The sequence below is a fragment of the Battus philenor genome, unplaced genomic scaffold (assembly GCF_028537555.1).
Source record: "Battus philenor isolate CCGP_79_NKW_IND1 unplaced genomic scaffold, ilBatPhil1.0.hap1 SCAF_15, whole genome shotgun sequence".
Lineage (NCBI taxonomy): Eukaryota > Metazoa > Arthropoda > Insecta > Lepidoptera > Papilionidae > Battus > Battus philenor.
This window is the reverse complement of record NW_027181677.1, coordinates 2,207,549-2,224,896: the sequence shown is the minus strand read 5'-3', so window position 1 is coordinate 2,224,896 and position 17,348 is coordinate 2,207,549. Positions and strand designations below refer to the sequence as shown.

Here is a 17,348-nt window from a genome sequence, read left to right as displayed (position 1 = left end):
AATTACATTAGACATTAAGTAAATTATAATTTCAAAGAGAAACCAACTGAAAGCATTTACTAATCAGAAATACTATCCAGTCACAGACGGCGGCAAAATTAAAAATGTCAAAGACTCACCACTGTTCATTTGTGTAAAAGACAAAAGAATCTCGTCTATTATGCCATCTATTATTATGTAAAAGTTCATCCTAAAGAAGTTTATGAATGAGTTTAATTCTCTAATAGAAATTTTACAGAATTTTATTACCTACAAACCATTTAATTTCTAATTGGAAGACAAGCGTACCAAAGACCAAGTAAGATGATTTCTCCTTCGTTTACAACCAGACTGACTTTGAAAATATATACGTATTGATTAATATTTGTAAAAGGGTGAATTTACTGCTTACTTATCAGCAAAATCAAACATGTATAATGTGTTTATTTAATTAAATCAGGCGTTACCTTGCGCAAGTCCATCCTAAGTAAAAAAAGGACCAATATTTAGCCTCTTCCGCACATGCAGTGGTAGTCGTGCAGTAAATGCACCGCCCGCCAGCCCGCTGATAAATGCGTATGCGGCAAACAATGCGAATCACACAACCGCCACCGCCAAATTACTCAACACGTGTTTCACCCCTCCACGGGGCATCTTCAGGAGTTATGTTACACCGATTAGTGCCAAACACAGAGTGTATAGTGTGATCGCTTTTAAATATGTTACATTAATTTATTTTTTCTAATGAAATGCGACGAGACAATTACATCTGTTCCGAGTCCGCTTGGACAGATAATAAACAGAAATTAAATATAATACGTTATAAATTTGAACTTTGTCAACGCAATTTTATTATTATTATTGTATATTTTATTCCTGAAAGTACTGTGATACGTACGGTAGAGCACTGAAACTTGCGATCAATAAATTTATAGGAGTATTAAAACACCTACAAACTTTTTTACCCTCCTTTATCCCTTATTCTTGTGTTTTAATGTATACGCAACCAAAACAAACGTAGTTTTCATTTTATAGGTTACATGCTCTGAAGTAGTCATAGCTCAGCGGTAAGGATACAGAGATTTGCAATCGTAAGTCTAGAGTTCGATTCCTAGCGTGTTCCAAGTTAAACTTCGCACTAACAAGTTTCCAGAGAATCGGCAGCAGCGTTCTCTACGTTCAATAATACAACACTGCGATCATCAATATGCTTTCCAAGTGTCGCAATTATGGTATTTTCCTCCATAGATATCTCTGGAAGAGACCTAATACCTGCAGTGTGCCTCTATGGCCTGAAAATACATGTTATCGATGTGACCATATAATAATTAACAGAAAATGAGCATTCACCACTCCATAGCTTTTATGTCCGTAACGAATCAACCTGTATATTATTTTTCTTGTAGTTTGATATCTTTAATTATTGAAATACTTACCAAATTTGTCATTTAAATTTTTCAATCTTTTTTTACATGTAAAATTTAGATTTAGTTCAAAACGTACAGTTGGGATAGCCTTAGTGAACATTATAAGTGTTAGCATTTCTTAGTGTATATGTTATTAACTTTACTTTTTTTATCCGTCATAAAAACTATCGTTTCACTTATTTATATGGGATAACCAACATATATAATATTTACTTTTTCGACGCATCTGCACATTAGAGATAGACACAACTTAAATAAATTAATCTTGAATTAAGTTATTCTCTTCTAAGTGTTAGGAGAATCTGTGAGAACTCTTGGTCAACAAATACAAGTCTTCTGTAAGACCATAACTTCTTCTTTCTTTCATGAAGATAGAAGGAAGAAGTTAGATAAGAAGTGAGATCATTAAAGACTGCTATTTTTTTTTCCAACACTCAGCATAAGTTGACTAATTACATGAAATCTTTTGAGACAATTACTTACAGATGTTAATTAGCCGTTACTCTTGTCTGATATTTATGCAGTCAACCCTCCTATAACACGGTAGATTAGTTCCGCGCTATAGAAAAACGCGTTGTACCAGCATGTTCAACTAAAAGTATTTAAATTTCATATATTTATTTTTGAAATACAATTGATCTTATACATAAATGTACGCGAATGAATCAATTTCGAGTTTGAATAAAGAATAGTACAAATAAATATATTAAATTTTTTTTTGTTCATTTAAACAAAAATTCAACGAGTTTAAAATTGGAATGCATAAATTAAAAAAGCGTAAGTAATTACTTTAAATAATATATGTGTAGTAATGTCATTCTGTAAATAGAAACAATCCCCAGGTGAAACGAGCTGGCTCCATTCATTTTGAATTGGACAATGGTGCAGATTTACTGCACACAGTCATTGTTCGTATTTAATTATGAAGTTCTTTATTCAGAGTAATATTTATTTAAATCAACTCCTTTATTCATAAATTATCTATACTTTTAATTACCCATTTACAAACATTATTTCTTTTTGCATTGTTTCTTTGCTACTGAGAAACGTGAGTCTTGTAGAGAATGTCACAAGCTGTTAATAGGTAGACTAAAAACATAGTCCAGATCTTGGGAAGTCCCTGAATCCGAGCACAGCTCAACACAAGATAGATCACTGAGGAGCTCTTTTTTGTACCTCCATTGTCATAATTGGATACGTGCAATATTTTCTTAATCATTAATTAATTTAATTTTTTTTATGTCTCTTCTTTTACCCGTCTCAATATATATCTCTACTTCTTCTTTTTTATCACACTTTCTTTCAGTCCTTTCAATAATTTGTTATCTTTAATACGTCACCTCTCATACTCCACTATTCTTCCTTGACACTGCTATTTTACAATTTCGATTTAATTTTTCTGCGCATTAACAATTTGGTAACAGTAATATATACCTGCTCTCTATTTTTTATTTTGTTTTCTATATCTATTTTCTTTTCCTTTTTTAATAACCTTTATTGTTGTGAATACGAATTATTTTCTCCTTTATTTATTACATAATTATTGAGGAGTACTTTGGGAGATTCCAAAGCCCTGTAAGTGTAAGTAAGTGTCTATCGGCTGATATGAAAGAATGAACGCTATGGGATCAGGGCCGGTCTTCAACGGTGTGTATTGCTTCAGTTATTGAGGTAATGAGCATGGTTTGGATCAGTTTGGAACAGTGTATGAGACTGCGACCTTGTGGTCGCCATATATCAACTATTCCGCTAATGAAAAATTTTCTGAGTAGTCATTATTTTTCTGGCGAGTGAAAACTTAGAGTTCCAACTATATACATACAATTTATTCAATATATCTTATGTTTGAGGTAAGTATTAAAAAATACAATATTTATAAATATTATTAAGGCTTTTATATAAAGCTGAAAATACAATTCTATATTTAAATTCGTTTCTTTTGTGAGATTTTCCCGGAAGGCAACAATTGTAGACATAAGCTTGCCTTTGTTTCGAGTTTAAAACTGTACATAAAAGATAGGGTAAATAAGTAAAGATGAAATACTTGGAGATATATTAACCGACAAAAGATACCGGTTTTTGATTGTTAATAGACTATTTATCTATAACTTTTACAGGCTTAAACACTGATTCTAGCGATCACAATGAGTTAAAAAGTGTACGGTGGCAGAATTCGTATTTTAAATTCAAATTTTTCCGTAACTGTTTGCTAAAAAACAAAAAAGGGAGAAGCCCTAGTTTTGTTATTCATGCGGGCTATTTAATTAAGATGTATAAGATAAGAGAACAATAAAAAACGTATTTAAAAGCCAATAACTTTTTTTTCAAATTGCGTGTACACAATTTTGTTTTTATTATATTCGACGGTTACATGATAATCTATATGAAGATCTTTGATATTTTACTAGAGTTTCCGTATTTGTAGTCAATAACAAACTCGTTATTTCAATGAAATAGAACAGATCTTAATATTTCGGATATTATTTAACACTCGTCTATATTATGGGTAAGCGAGTAATATAAATATAAAGTCGTTTTGTAGTTGTTTACATTACTAAGAGTCGTCGCTGATCATGTCAGTCCTCGCTTCTGCTTTCTCTTTTTAGTTTTATAAAGCGTCAGTCCAGCGAAGGTGATCGTCCTCTGTTTCACTTTCTTCCCACAACTTCTCTATATTGTCTGAGCTTCTTCGTTCTTCTTTCTTCTTCTTTGTTTTATGTACTTGGAGAAATAGAATAGAGAAATGGATCTTCTTGTTTATCTCCTGCATATAGATAGATATATACAAACCGCTTTCAATCACACACTAGATAAATCTATAGATGACAAACAGCATTTGCTTTTATTGAATTATATTGTAATGTAGAGAATATATTTAAATATTTAATAGAACCAGGCGTTATTTTTCGGAAGTCCATCCTAAGTAAGAAAAGGACCAATATTCAGCCACTTCCGCACATGCAGTGGTAGTCATGCAACAAAGTGCACCGCCCGCCAGCCAGCTAATAAATGCGCATGCGGCAAACAATGCGAATTACACAACTGCCACCGTTAAATCACTCAACACGTGTTTCACCACTCCACAGTGCATCTTCAGGAGTTATGATACACCAATTAGTGCCAAACACAGAGTCACTCTGTGTTTGGAAGTGGCTAAATATTGGTCCTTTTCTTACTTATTATATTTAAAGTAATATAAAGTATAAATAGTTGTAGCAGGATAGAAAATAGAAGTAAAACATGAAATAAATAATTTGAAAAAGAGCACACAAAATATGCACAAAATCAATGTTGAAAAGAAAATATATCAAAAGGCACTCAATGCTCATGTCGAAATAAAAAATAATGGTTATTACAAATTCAGTTTTATCCCTCGGAATTCAAATTGTTCGCCATTAGTAGACTAGATAGACACTTATTAAAAAAGAAGCGTTAAAACGCTATCGAAGCTTCCTCACACGTCGAGTTGTATTACCAATTAAAAGTTGGAACTCGTTTTCAGATCTCACACAAGCGCTAGCGCGGTGAAGAGGCTTTGCAAATCTAAACTCACTACAACTTTATATAACTTCGCTTTAAAGATATCTGAACACCATCATACATAGCAGAGTTAAAGTTTTATAAACAATAATGTTTTAAAACTACATATATTTACAATTAAAGTTACATTGGTCTCAAAAATAAAACAAATTCAGTAATATTAATTATTGTATTTCTGTATTTGTAATATGTATTATACTTTATTTATTATAAATATGTAAGTTATATACATATGTATATATGTTTTTTTGAGGAGGTTAAAATTACGTTTACGTATCATAAGGCCTTACAGTGGTGCGCCGTATAATATCCGGCGATAAATATTGCACATCGACCCTTAGAAAGAGACAATCGGCTAATTTCGGCTTTGAGCACTATCTCTATTCCACACTACCTATGTGACGTTCTGTCAGTCGTTGTATTTCGTGCGACAGAGATAACACTCTACGAAGCCGAAATCAGTCGATTGTCTCTAACCAAATGCCGAAGTGCAATATTTATCGTCAGGTACTCTATGTCGAACTTGATCTAGGCGCTATCGTCATATATATGTATGTTTAAGTATGTATGTCTATGTATGTTGCGTACGTTTGTTAGTAAATACGTATGTTTTGTAACATTATTAGTACTTCTACCTTTTCCATACTATGGTTGTCTGTAAGAGATTTCCTAGTGTGATGAGACCGCTCTTTGTACTTTTTTGCACATTATTGTGTGGTATTTAATATATCCTAACGTGTACATTAAATAACATTAAATAAATAAATAAAAAAAAAATTATTTACGGCTTAATTCCTTCTGTCTTAAGTTCTGCATTTTGAAACAGGTGAGAGCAACGTAAGAATCTTGATATATATAGTTACATAGTTTTAAAATTCTTCGTTAAATTTTCTCTGTAATTGATTTAGCTTGTGATTCGAAATTTTAAAAATTTTGTGATTCTTAGCTATAGAAGATTGAGCCAAGTGTTGAGTTGTGATATTGTCATTCTTTTAAAAAAAGATCGAATTTGATTTCGTTTTCTTTTTTTATTTTTGACGGCCTCTCGTTCCGCCTGTTTTGTTAGGGACAGAGACAATACAGTTTCGGGTTAACATAATTAAAAAAACTGGCCAGTGACATTTGTAAAAATTGTGAGAGTTAAGTGTATACGCACCTTTATGTAGTTTCGTGATTCTTCTTTAGCGTTGTATGAATCAGTACCTTTAAAAAAGCAATTAATTCATTAAAAATGGATAAAACATTTCTACTAAGGACACATACGTAACACTTGTAGGGATTCAATACTCAGGATAATAAGTACCTACGCGTTCTTCGCCGTACTGCTACTCTTTTAAACCAAATATATTTATAGCTAAATTCAGAAATAAAATACTCTGTATTTTTTTCTATGCATGTACTGTCTAGAAATATGTTAATTACCAACCTGTTGTACGCATACATCTGTATGTACCCGATCTCCCCTTGGGGAGTACTATAAAATTATTTTGGTAATACCGAAACGGTTGATAATTTCCGCGTTGTAGGAAGGCGTTGCACTGACATGCTCGTATACCGCGCTGATATGACCATGTATAACCCGATGTGACTTAAATCGAATATTTATAAAAAAAATTATAGGTTTTATGATAGTTTAAATAAAAAATACACCAATTCCTCACTTTACTCCGTGGTTACGTTCCAAAAAAACACGACGCATTGAAACGCCGCAAAGTGAATTAAGATTTTCTATAGCAAACCATGTAAAGATCGAAGATAGGTTCCAGGGTTACGAAAATACTACTTTTCAAAAAAATTAAACAAAGTAAACATTTGAAAAACAAAAACAATATAACTCTTCCAATAAATAAATTGGAATAATATTTACCTTTTTGTTACCAGAAACAATACGTAAAAACTTATACAAGTTTGTTATTCCCTTTTAAAAAAGAACAACACACTACATAATTTAAACTGTACTCTAAAATAGGCAAAACAAAGTGAAAATAAAACTGTATTAAAATTGCGTTGATTTTTAGCTAGAAAGGGAATTCCTAAGTTTTGATGGCATAGCGCAATTAGAAACATAAGTGTTGCCATCTTTTAGGAAAAAAAGAAAATTTAAAAAAAAATTAAAGACTCGAACCCAAAACAACGCAACCTCGAAAATCTAATGACGCACAGAGAAAATTAGTACTAATTAAGCAGCGACGCAACTTCGAAAAAAACGCAAAACGAAACGACGCAAGATAAGTTAAGATAAGTTAAGTATGTATATATATAATATAATATAATATAATATAATATAATATAATATAATATAATATAATATAATATAATATAATATAATATAATATAATATAATATAATAATATAATTACATATACATATCCCGTGTATATATATATATACCCGGGAATCTTTAGTTTGCTAAGGTTTTGTTTTGTTTATTTTATTAAATAGATAGAAATGTACTTGAAGGGAGCAGACTTTTTTTACCCTAATCTGCGCAAGTGACATGTCCGTTGAGTTTTGAATGATTTTCTTATTTAATTCATTTTATAAGCGATACTTATTTAAAAACAAAACTTTAAAAAAATTCACACGTTTTCTTTTATGCCTTTCATATCCACAAACAAAAACAGGTTTGAATGTATGTAGTAATAGTATACAAAAACATGTTTTCGAACAACGAAACAAAGAAAAGGGCGAATTAGCAAGACCATTAAAATTTTAAAGACCTACTCTGTTGCGTATCTTAACACCGCACCGCTATTAGCTACAAAGGCATGTGTAATGTGACTTAATCACCACAATTAGGACGAACGAACAGCAACCAAGAAGTAAACAAAAAGTATAATAACAGTTATTACTGCGTTTTAAAATTAAAGACAAAATTTTAACAATGTGTAATTATTTTCCTCTCAGTCGTATAGCCAGAATAACTAATGACACTGTTAAATGACAGTATAAAACACTTTTGAGTGATAGTGTAATACTAGTGACACTGTTGAGTGATAGTGGAACGCTATTGACAGTGACACTACACTAGTGACACTATTAAATGATAATGTTATGTAAAAAACATTGTTGAGTGACAGTGTAAGAATAGGGGTAGTTTTGAGTGACAGTGTAACACTAATGACAGTATAAAACACTGTTGAGTGATAGTGTAACACTAGTGACACTGTTAAGTGATAGTGTAACGCTACTGACAGTGACACTATTAAATGACAATATAATACACCGTTGAGTGTGAGTGTAACACTAGTGATACTTTTGAGTGACAGTGTAACACTAATGATACTATTAAATGTTAATATAAAACACTGTTGAATGATAGTGTAACACTAATGACACTGTTAAATGACAATATAAAACACTGTTGAATGATAGTGTAACACTAAGAATACACTTAAATGATAGTATAAAACACTATTGAGTGACAATTGAATACTAGTGACACTGTTATGTGACAGTGTAAAATACTGGTGAGTGGCAAGCATTCCAACAATAGCTATTCGACCTGACGAACAACTGAAGAAGCTGTTGAGGAATATTGTATTCATGATACATTATCAGCACTAAGTTTCCAAGGTATCAATCTTACGTTGTCTCTTATTTAACATCCATAACAAACCCATGGTTTACTATTAAAGGGCCCAGTTTATAAACATAATGGTGTCACAACCCTAATTTATATAATTTATCGTTATTTTTTTAATTACTATGTATTTTCTTTAGCTGTAAAAGTAATAAAAACATTATACTTATTATATATTTTAAAATTAGAACACAGAAATGTAGTACTAAATGAAATTACTGATCCAAACGTGAACAAGTACTACGATCTTGTCAAGGAAATAACAAAGGAAAAAGTCATAATAAATTTGTATGCAGTGGACTTAGCGAGAGGTATAGCAGAATTTGTGCCTGTCAAGAGCAAACATTAGCTCTTTTTGAAAATGGGCACGTTAAGCAGCATTTCGTAGATCATTTTTAGGTAGTGAGTGGAGTCTGGTCGGAACAAGTGAAAACTGAATCTTCTAGCAACTTAAATTTTAAAACGTGTCAATTTCTTTATGAATGGTTTAATACAGTGATTCCCAAAGTAGTCTATATCGACCTCTATGGGTCTATGACAACCTACAAGGGGTTTACGTCAGCGAAAAAAATTTTGGGGGTCCATGAAATGAAAATGGAGGTCCACGATAGTGGATCTCAACACATACAATTATAGTACCTATTTACTTACATCATACTATCTTATAATATCAAAACATTTACATTATTTATAAAAGTACCTATGAAGTAAAAAAAATATCACATATGTTTTTAAAATTGTGTAAGTTGTAGCATATTGGTATTCGCTTTGTGGTCGCAATACATTTTGAACTTGTAAAAACCTGAGAGTCGCTGTCTCAGAGCTTCGCTCCTTGCACTGACTTGTTCAATTCGTCACTCTATAAATACAGTTAGAAATTTACAGGAAATCAATATCAGGTATGTAGGGGTCTACCCAACACGGAAAAACATGGCAAGGGGTCTACGACACAAAAAAGTGTGGAGAACTCTGGTTTAATACCTTCAATTGTTCTAAGCAATTTCGATTATATGTACGAAATTTTAATTAATATAATATTAAATAAAGTCATAAATGAAAAATAATTAAAATCAATTTCTTCACATATATTTTTTTATTTATGTTTACTTACGTTCGTTAGGAAACCTACAATAGATAATAAAAACCTTCAAGTTTTTATGTGAGATATATATACGTAAAGATTTCGAAAAACGTTTTATAAATGCCATTGAAACATTTTCTTAAAAATACCTACGCATTTTTTAAGTATCTATACATTCTGTACGCGGATAATCGAGGGAATTCCAAACGAAGCTACGGCAGTTAAAAAAGCATTTCAAGACGTTCCCTGTTATCTCTGTAAAACAGCTCTCGTGAAACCGGACTTCCTTTTCAAATACCAGCATTGATAATGTATATAAGTATTTTTTACATGCATTAGTTCAAAAACAAAAAGTATATTCTCACGCTTACCGAAGACAATAAAATTAAATGATTATATATGGGAATTAAAGAAACAATGGATATTAAACTGCAATTATTTAAATCTCTTGGTTTTTCAAAGAAATGATATCATTTTGGTCTAAGATATATGTACTGTATGTTTTTATTGTCTTGTACAGCTAGCAAATTAATTTCTAAATATTTAGTGGAATCAGGCGTTACCTTGCGGAAATCCATCGTAAGTAAGAAATGGACCAATATTTAGCCACCTCCGCACATGCAGTGGTAGTCGTGTAACAAAGTGCACCGCCCGCCAGAATGCGTATGCGGCAAACAATGCTTATCACACAACCGCCACCGCCAAATCACTCAACACGTGTTTCACCCCTCCACGGAGCCTCTTAAGGAGCTATGTTACACCGATTAGTCACGACTCTGTTTTAGCATTTATCAGCGGGCTGGCGGGCGGTGCATTTTGTTGCACGACTACCACTGCATGTGCGGAGGTGGCTAAATATTGGTCCTTTTCTTAAATTAATTTCTGTTTCCCTAGGTCACTTCTTAATGGCAGAACGACTTATTACAACTCGCTACCAATTTTATTGAACTTTCTATATAAATTTCTTAATTAGAGTATTAGATGATTCTTACATAAATAAACATGTTTTCTAAAGCGGCACGCTTTTTTTATTTTAGTGACTGCCGTGTTTAGAAACCTCTCGTTCTGCCATGTTTGGAGAAGGAATGTTACATTTCAGGTAAATGAATTTTTGAGGTTTTTTTTTTAAAAAAAAATTATATACTACTTTCATCACCATACCTTTTATGACTTCCCTTTGTCCACCACATATTCTATCTTTCCTTATTTGCAAATATTCTTCGCCTTTCTTGCTTCATCTACATTCCCTGATCAAAATTTAAAATAAATCACAAGGACAATCTTAGTGTTTCTAGCATCAATCTTGAAAATCCTTTTTTTGTGGCTTTTTTTATTTACGCAACAGAAACAAAACTTACAACGTTGTACGTCAAAATACATTACAATAAACATTACGTGTTTTAAATAACTCTTTCTTATTTATAACGTTTAAAAATTATTATTCATAGCTAAGGCAAAGTCGGTAAAAAAAACAACTAATGTGCAACAATTATTTACGCTGTTATTTTTTTGGTGGTTTTTCTTAAGTTTTTCCGGTTTTGACGGTGTACAGGTGAACTTCACGGTCTCATGCGTCTCGTGAGAGAATATTCTCAATAACATTAAGGTTATCAAATGATAATTGTTTAATATACATTGTCATTGCTGCCATATGACATTGCCAGCTGGACATAGGCCACCCCCATAAATTTCCATTAGGACTGGTATGAAGCTGTGTGCATTCAGGGTCTTCCGACTACATCAATAAGGTTATATGTCCTCATAGTGGGTGGACATCCTACACTACCTTTTCCTATCTGTGATCTCCCCTCCATAACCTAAAACCCCTACAGCCATGTGTTCTGTACGTTATATGGTATGCATACTAATTCAACTTGCCAATTTTCTGTACTATGTCTTATTCTTTCGTATGTTAACAAAAGTAAAAATAAAACACAGTAATAGATTCAAATAGACTTGAATATCAATAAAAAAGTCAAGCAAACACTAAAATATAGAAATAAAATAAATAACCACGTATAGTACCAACAATAGTGCAATAAACAGTATAATATAATATGATAATTGTAAAGAAAATATGTTTGAACAATAAATGTAATTTTGAAAAATAAAATATTAAGAAAACCTAGAGTGTAGTGGTTAAGGATGGATGTATGGCCAATGGAATGAAAGAGAAAGACTGGGAAAATCGTAGAACAAAAGATACAGTACGACAGATAATATGATACATGAAAGATGAGAATGATAATAATTAAAAATCATGTAAATAAATTATTAGCAAATAAAAGTCCCTGTCCCACACGAGATAGGGGAACGAAAGGTCCCCAATTGCGGGTACCATAAAAAGGAAAAAAAAACAAAGCATATGATTAATTCAATTCTAACAAAATTGACCACGTCTTTTTCATTTAAACGTCCCAATAATTCTTTACAGTATAAAAAACCAGACAATAAGAAAACTTTATCCAATTTACCAAAAGAAAATTCGAAAAATATACAAAATTTTCTGCAAGAAAAGCGATCGTTGCTGAACTTGGTTCACTAAGCGTGATATGAATTAAAGTCAGAACATGAAATATTCGTGAACTAACGACCTATAGGAAGGACGAAGGAGAAATAAATTATCCTTGGTTTCGAACACGTCCACGTTTTATTGAAAATAATATTATAGATAACATTTATTAACTTATACAAATGAATGTAGACTAAAAGCGTAATATTATATATAGATTCACTATTTTATATTTAAACTAAATAAAAAATATCGCAACTAATTTTGTGATCAATGGAGGTATACAAAAGACTAATAATCGAATGAGACATGCTTTCAAGAAAGTAATAACTTTAATAAAAGTTTGGTAATCAGGAACAAGATCGTCGAAGTATTTCGAATAATTTCTTGTCTGAAATGGCAGTAGGCGGGTACATCAGTTGTGCAATCGATAGCATGTAGACGCAGCATGAATAGGTCCTTCACTAGGTCGACTAACAACATGGTTAAAGGTGGCGATCTTTGTGGAAGACCTAGGCATTGCAGGGGGAGTCCGTCTGCTGAAAAGAAAAATCAAAAATATCCTGATTATATCGGAGATCCGTTTAAATGAAACAGATAAATGAATATTCTCGGAGTGAATCTATATACACCACCACAATTTAGGGAACACAAAAAGGTACATTTTCTTAAAACGACCAATATATAGCTACTTCCGCATAAACAGTAGTAGTCGTGCAATAAAGTGCACCGCCCGCCAGATCGCTGATAAATGCGCGTGCGGTAAACAATGCGAATTACACAACTACCACCGCTAAATCACTCAATACGTGTTTCACCCCTCACACTCTGTTTGGAACTAATCGGTGTAACATTACTCCTGAAGATGCCCCCGGTCTGGCGGGCGGTGCACTTTATAGCACGACTACGACTGCATGTGCGGAAGTGGCTAAATATTGGTCCTTTTCTTACTTAGGATGGACTTCCGCAAAATAACGCCTGATTCCATTATTTTTTTTTAAATTTATGCAAAAAGCTTATAAACAAAATAATGACCTCTGCGCAAATTAATAAAAATAATAATTAATTAAGCTGCAAAATATATATTAGATATACATGATGTTGGATTATACGTATGAAAATTTATACGGTTGAATGCGTAACTCTTTTGCTGTACATTAATGTATGGTACACCTATAGAAATATCTATATCTATGGATCCAGAAATAATTAAAAAATAATTATAATATAGTAAGAAAAATCATTTTTAAATTTACGATTGCATATTAAAATTAATTATTGTTCAATATAACCGTCTGCCATAGGTATTCAATAAGTTCGGGTTTAAGTGAACTTTCTATGTATACGTTTCCTTGTTGTGGGTTGACGTCTTACGTAGCGCTTCCATGGTCTTCACTATAGAACTATCTTAAGCCTGGTCTTAGTGGCCATCTGTTCTGTGTGCTATGTGCCTTTCTCTTGTCCTACTACAATTCACTCAGCGGATTTGGATTGGTTTTTCATTTTAATATTTTCCTATTTGTTATTTCTTAAAGACTAATCTTAAAGAAAAACTGTTATTTGTATTATTAAAGGAAGTAATTAAAAAATAAAATACAATTTACTTTTATTTTTCGTAAGTCACGATATAATAGAAATGATAAAAGTTATTAAGTTTTCGACCAATTTTTTTCTATCTCATTCCTTATTCAGCCCACGAAAACCTTGGTAATATTTTAATCACGTATTAATCGGCATATCCATACCTATAGCTGGATGTTACGAAGAAAAAGCAATTTAACTTGAGCAATAAAAGTGACTTATTATTGTACCGTCGTAAAATTTTCACTTAGTTCGACGAAACTCTGTTTGTGTGAAGGATATAAGTTATTGCAACGTTAAAAAATAATTTTGTTGTATCTTTTATATTTGCGTTACTTCAATCTTCATGTAATTCCGATCACAACGATGTCTTGTATTAAATTTATTATCGTATAAGTTATTTTGTGACTTTCTCCATAAAAATTTATTTTGTCGGCCTAAACAGTAGCATTCTAGAATATTCTCGAAAGCAATGAATTGACGAAGTGACCACATTAAAGAAGATACTCTTTTGAGTCTATTATAAGCTGTTCTCAGAATTATGTGTGTTTAGAACGCTCGTCATTTTAAGTTGAAGGTTGCCAAGGGAGCTTAATCTGGTTTTAGTGTCATTTTAGTCTTCTAGGATTCCTCTTCCGATGTGCATAAGTAAAAATAAACGACCATTTTATGGAATCAGACGTTACCTCGCGGAAGTCGATCCTAAGTAAGAAAACGACCAATATTTAGCCACTTCCGCACATGCAGTAGTAGTCGTGCAACAAAGTGCACCGCCCGCCAGCCCGCTGATGCGAATGCGAATTACACAACTGCCACCGTCAAATCACTCAACACGTGTTTCACCCCTCCACGGGGCATCTTCAAGAGTTATGTTACACCGATGTGCGGAAGTGGCTAAATATTGGTCCTTTTCTTACTAAATAAATGACCTTTTGCCGGGTTTTTCAATATCTTACATTTTTTCACAATACTACTTGCAACGTAGATTCTTTATTCCACATTAAAAATTAATAAAAAAAATCTCAACCAATTTAGTGACCAATAGAGATATACAAAAGGTTAATGATCGAAAGAGACTTGTTTTCAAGAATGTAATCTATCTGGCATATCTAATTGGCATCCTCAGGTTGTGCGTCAGTGTCTGTGCAGCGGTTGCAGTATTCACATCGATGAATCTTGCGATCGCATCTTAAGTCTCGTCCGTGTAATACACGCACTTGTGCGACGTGATATTGCTACCACCGCGTGATGGACACTGTCATACAGCCTGAGGGTGTCTGTTGTTCGCGAAGTGTTGCTCATCTGAAGTGGCCGTTATGGAGAGAGGCGGTGTGGGTCGGTTGGTCGACTGGGTTGACCGATGACATAGATAAGATTCCTAGAAGTCGTTGGATGTTAACAGTGCAGCAACGGTCGTCGTAACAATCTTTGAGAGGACTATATTTTGCAGTGGGTTTCTATCGACTGAAAAGAAGAAGTAGCTTGGCCAAAGTATACCAGTTTCTGTATTGTTATCACGTCCATCACATCATACATATGGTTTATATATGTGTTATATTTTTTTTCTTGTTAGACATTTGCTTACGATATGATAAGTGATAATATACAAATATCGGAAATGTTGAAAGCGTTTTCAAAATTTAAAATAATAAATGTATTTATTTTAAATAACATACATATATAAATTAATTTATTATTTATTAACTGTCCCTGGAGTCTACGTACTGTAAGTTGAATAACTTGCAGTAAATTAGTTTTTCTATTAGAATTCAACATGCCAATGCCAGTACGCTCTATTAAAAAATTTTGGTGCAATAAATAATAAAACACGTCTTTAAAAAGAATTTTAAAAATTCGAATTACAAAATTTAATATTAATTTTTGTTAACTATCTATCCCCGCAGATTTTGCAATGTTGGAAAAAATTAACGAAATGATTGGAAACATGTATACTTTTTAAGTGACTGGTACTATTATCGCTTTGATTTATATATTTAAAACTTTTCTGGCAATATGAAATATTTGAACGATTTTAATTATATATATTTTTATTACATATATTATATATGTATATATATACATATATATTATGCTGCTTGTTTTCCTTTACTATTATATAGTAAATAAATAATTGTGTATTGAAACATATAGACTTAACATTGCCAATGGAAATGCCGGTCCCAAGCATGGAAAAAATGAGGCTTCATTGATGGGCTAATCACCGTCGTGGTGAAAAGAATCTTGGTTTAGAAATCTTAAACGAACTATACTAGACGAGCGAAGGCTACCTTTAACGAAATGCAAGAAGATTTTGGAGGAGACCACGACTCATAAAGGGTTATAGCCCCACAGAAATAAAAAGAAACGAAAGACTACAAAACCTACGTACCTAAAATAAATAAATAACTTTTAATAATTTATTCTAGTGAAGTGTTTAAATCTTTATGGATTATGGAATATAAAAAAAACACTATCATCTACGGCAGTGATTCTCAACCCATGTGCCGCGGCACTTTTGTGTGCCGCGAGATTTTAAAAATGTGCCGCGAAAAATTTAAAATATATATAACACATATACAAAAAAAAATATTCAACGTAAATATTTATATATTGAACCAGCTAATTATATTTAATTTACAAAACGCTTTTCTTAATCCCTAATTATGATAAAGTCATGTTTATGTATTAAAAATTGTCTCAAGTCTACCACACTTGTCTTTTTCCAAATGAGCATGTTGTTTGTGTGATATTTTAAATTTACATGATTTTCCATTGTAATACTAATCTACCCTTTGTAAAATTAGAAAAGTATTTGATTCGTATCCTTATTAATTTGTTGGCATGTAGTTTCGATAAAAAAATAGGAGGTATATTGACTTTGCAATGCACGTATTCTTTGATTTACAATATCTAAGACTTTTCAGATTTTATTCCATTCGATGAATATTTCTGTAATTAAAAAAGTTTGCTGTTTATATCTAAAAAAATCCCGAGGTTTGCTGCTAAATTGTTTCACGAATACAATGGCAGCAATTATTTAAATAAAATTCGATTTTATGCATTAAAAATTGTATTTGTGTGAAAGTTATATAACTTCATAAGGGTTATATTTTTCATTTTCATAAATTACAAATGGTTACAGAATTTGTATATTTATAAATTTAAATTTATATATTCTTCGATTTTTTTGACAGTATTTTTTTTTGTTTTTTTCAGACCCCTTAAAAATGGACAAATGGATAAAGAAAAAAAAGAATAATGATGATGATGATGCAAGTAACAATAATGATGACATATACGACCAAAGTAATGAGTGTTCCTCTGTTTTAAGTGAAAATAGTTCTATTTTAAAAAAGTATATAATTCCTAGAAAATATAACGACAATTTTTTAAGATTTGGATTCACCTCATCGTTAGAAAATAACATAGTAGTCCCAGAATGTATTATATGCAATTTAAAATTATCAAATAGTGCTATGGTTCTTAGCAAACTTCTTCGTCACTTGGTTACCAATCATCCCTCTTTATCAACCAAAGATAAGAACTATTTTAAAACGTATCTTTCAACAAAAGTAAAACAAGGAAAAAATTTTAAAAAACAATTTTGTGTGTCCGAAAAAGCTCAGTTTGCTTCTTATGAAATCG

At 31.9% G+C, this 17,348-nt stretch overlaps 1 protein-coding gene across 3 annotated transcripts in view; it reads right to left on the bottom strand.

The window, feature by feature from the left end:
• LOC137918797 (rho-related GTP-binding protein RhoN-like) overlaps positions 1 to 17,348 on the bottom strand; it is a 158,840-nt gene that overhangs the window by 108,696 nt on the left and 32,796 nt on the right. For 2 of the 3 annotated variants that reach the window (XM_068761700.1, XM_068761702.1), the window contains exon 1: positions 6,103 to 6,159. The exons of the other annotated variant lie outside the window; for it this stretch is intronic. The gene's annotated coding sequence lies outside the window, so the exon portion shown is untranslated. Of the gene's footprint in view, positions 1 to 6,102; positions 6,160 to 17,348 lie in introns of those variants that run through there. 3 annotated transcript variants of the gene reach the window in all.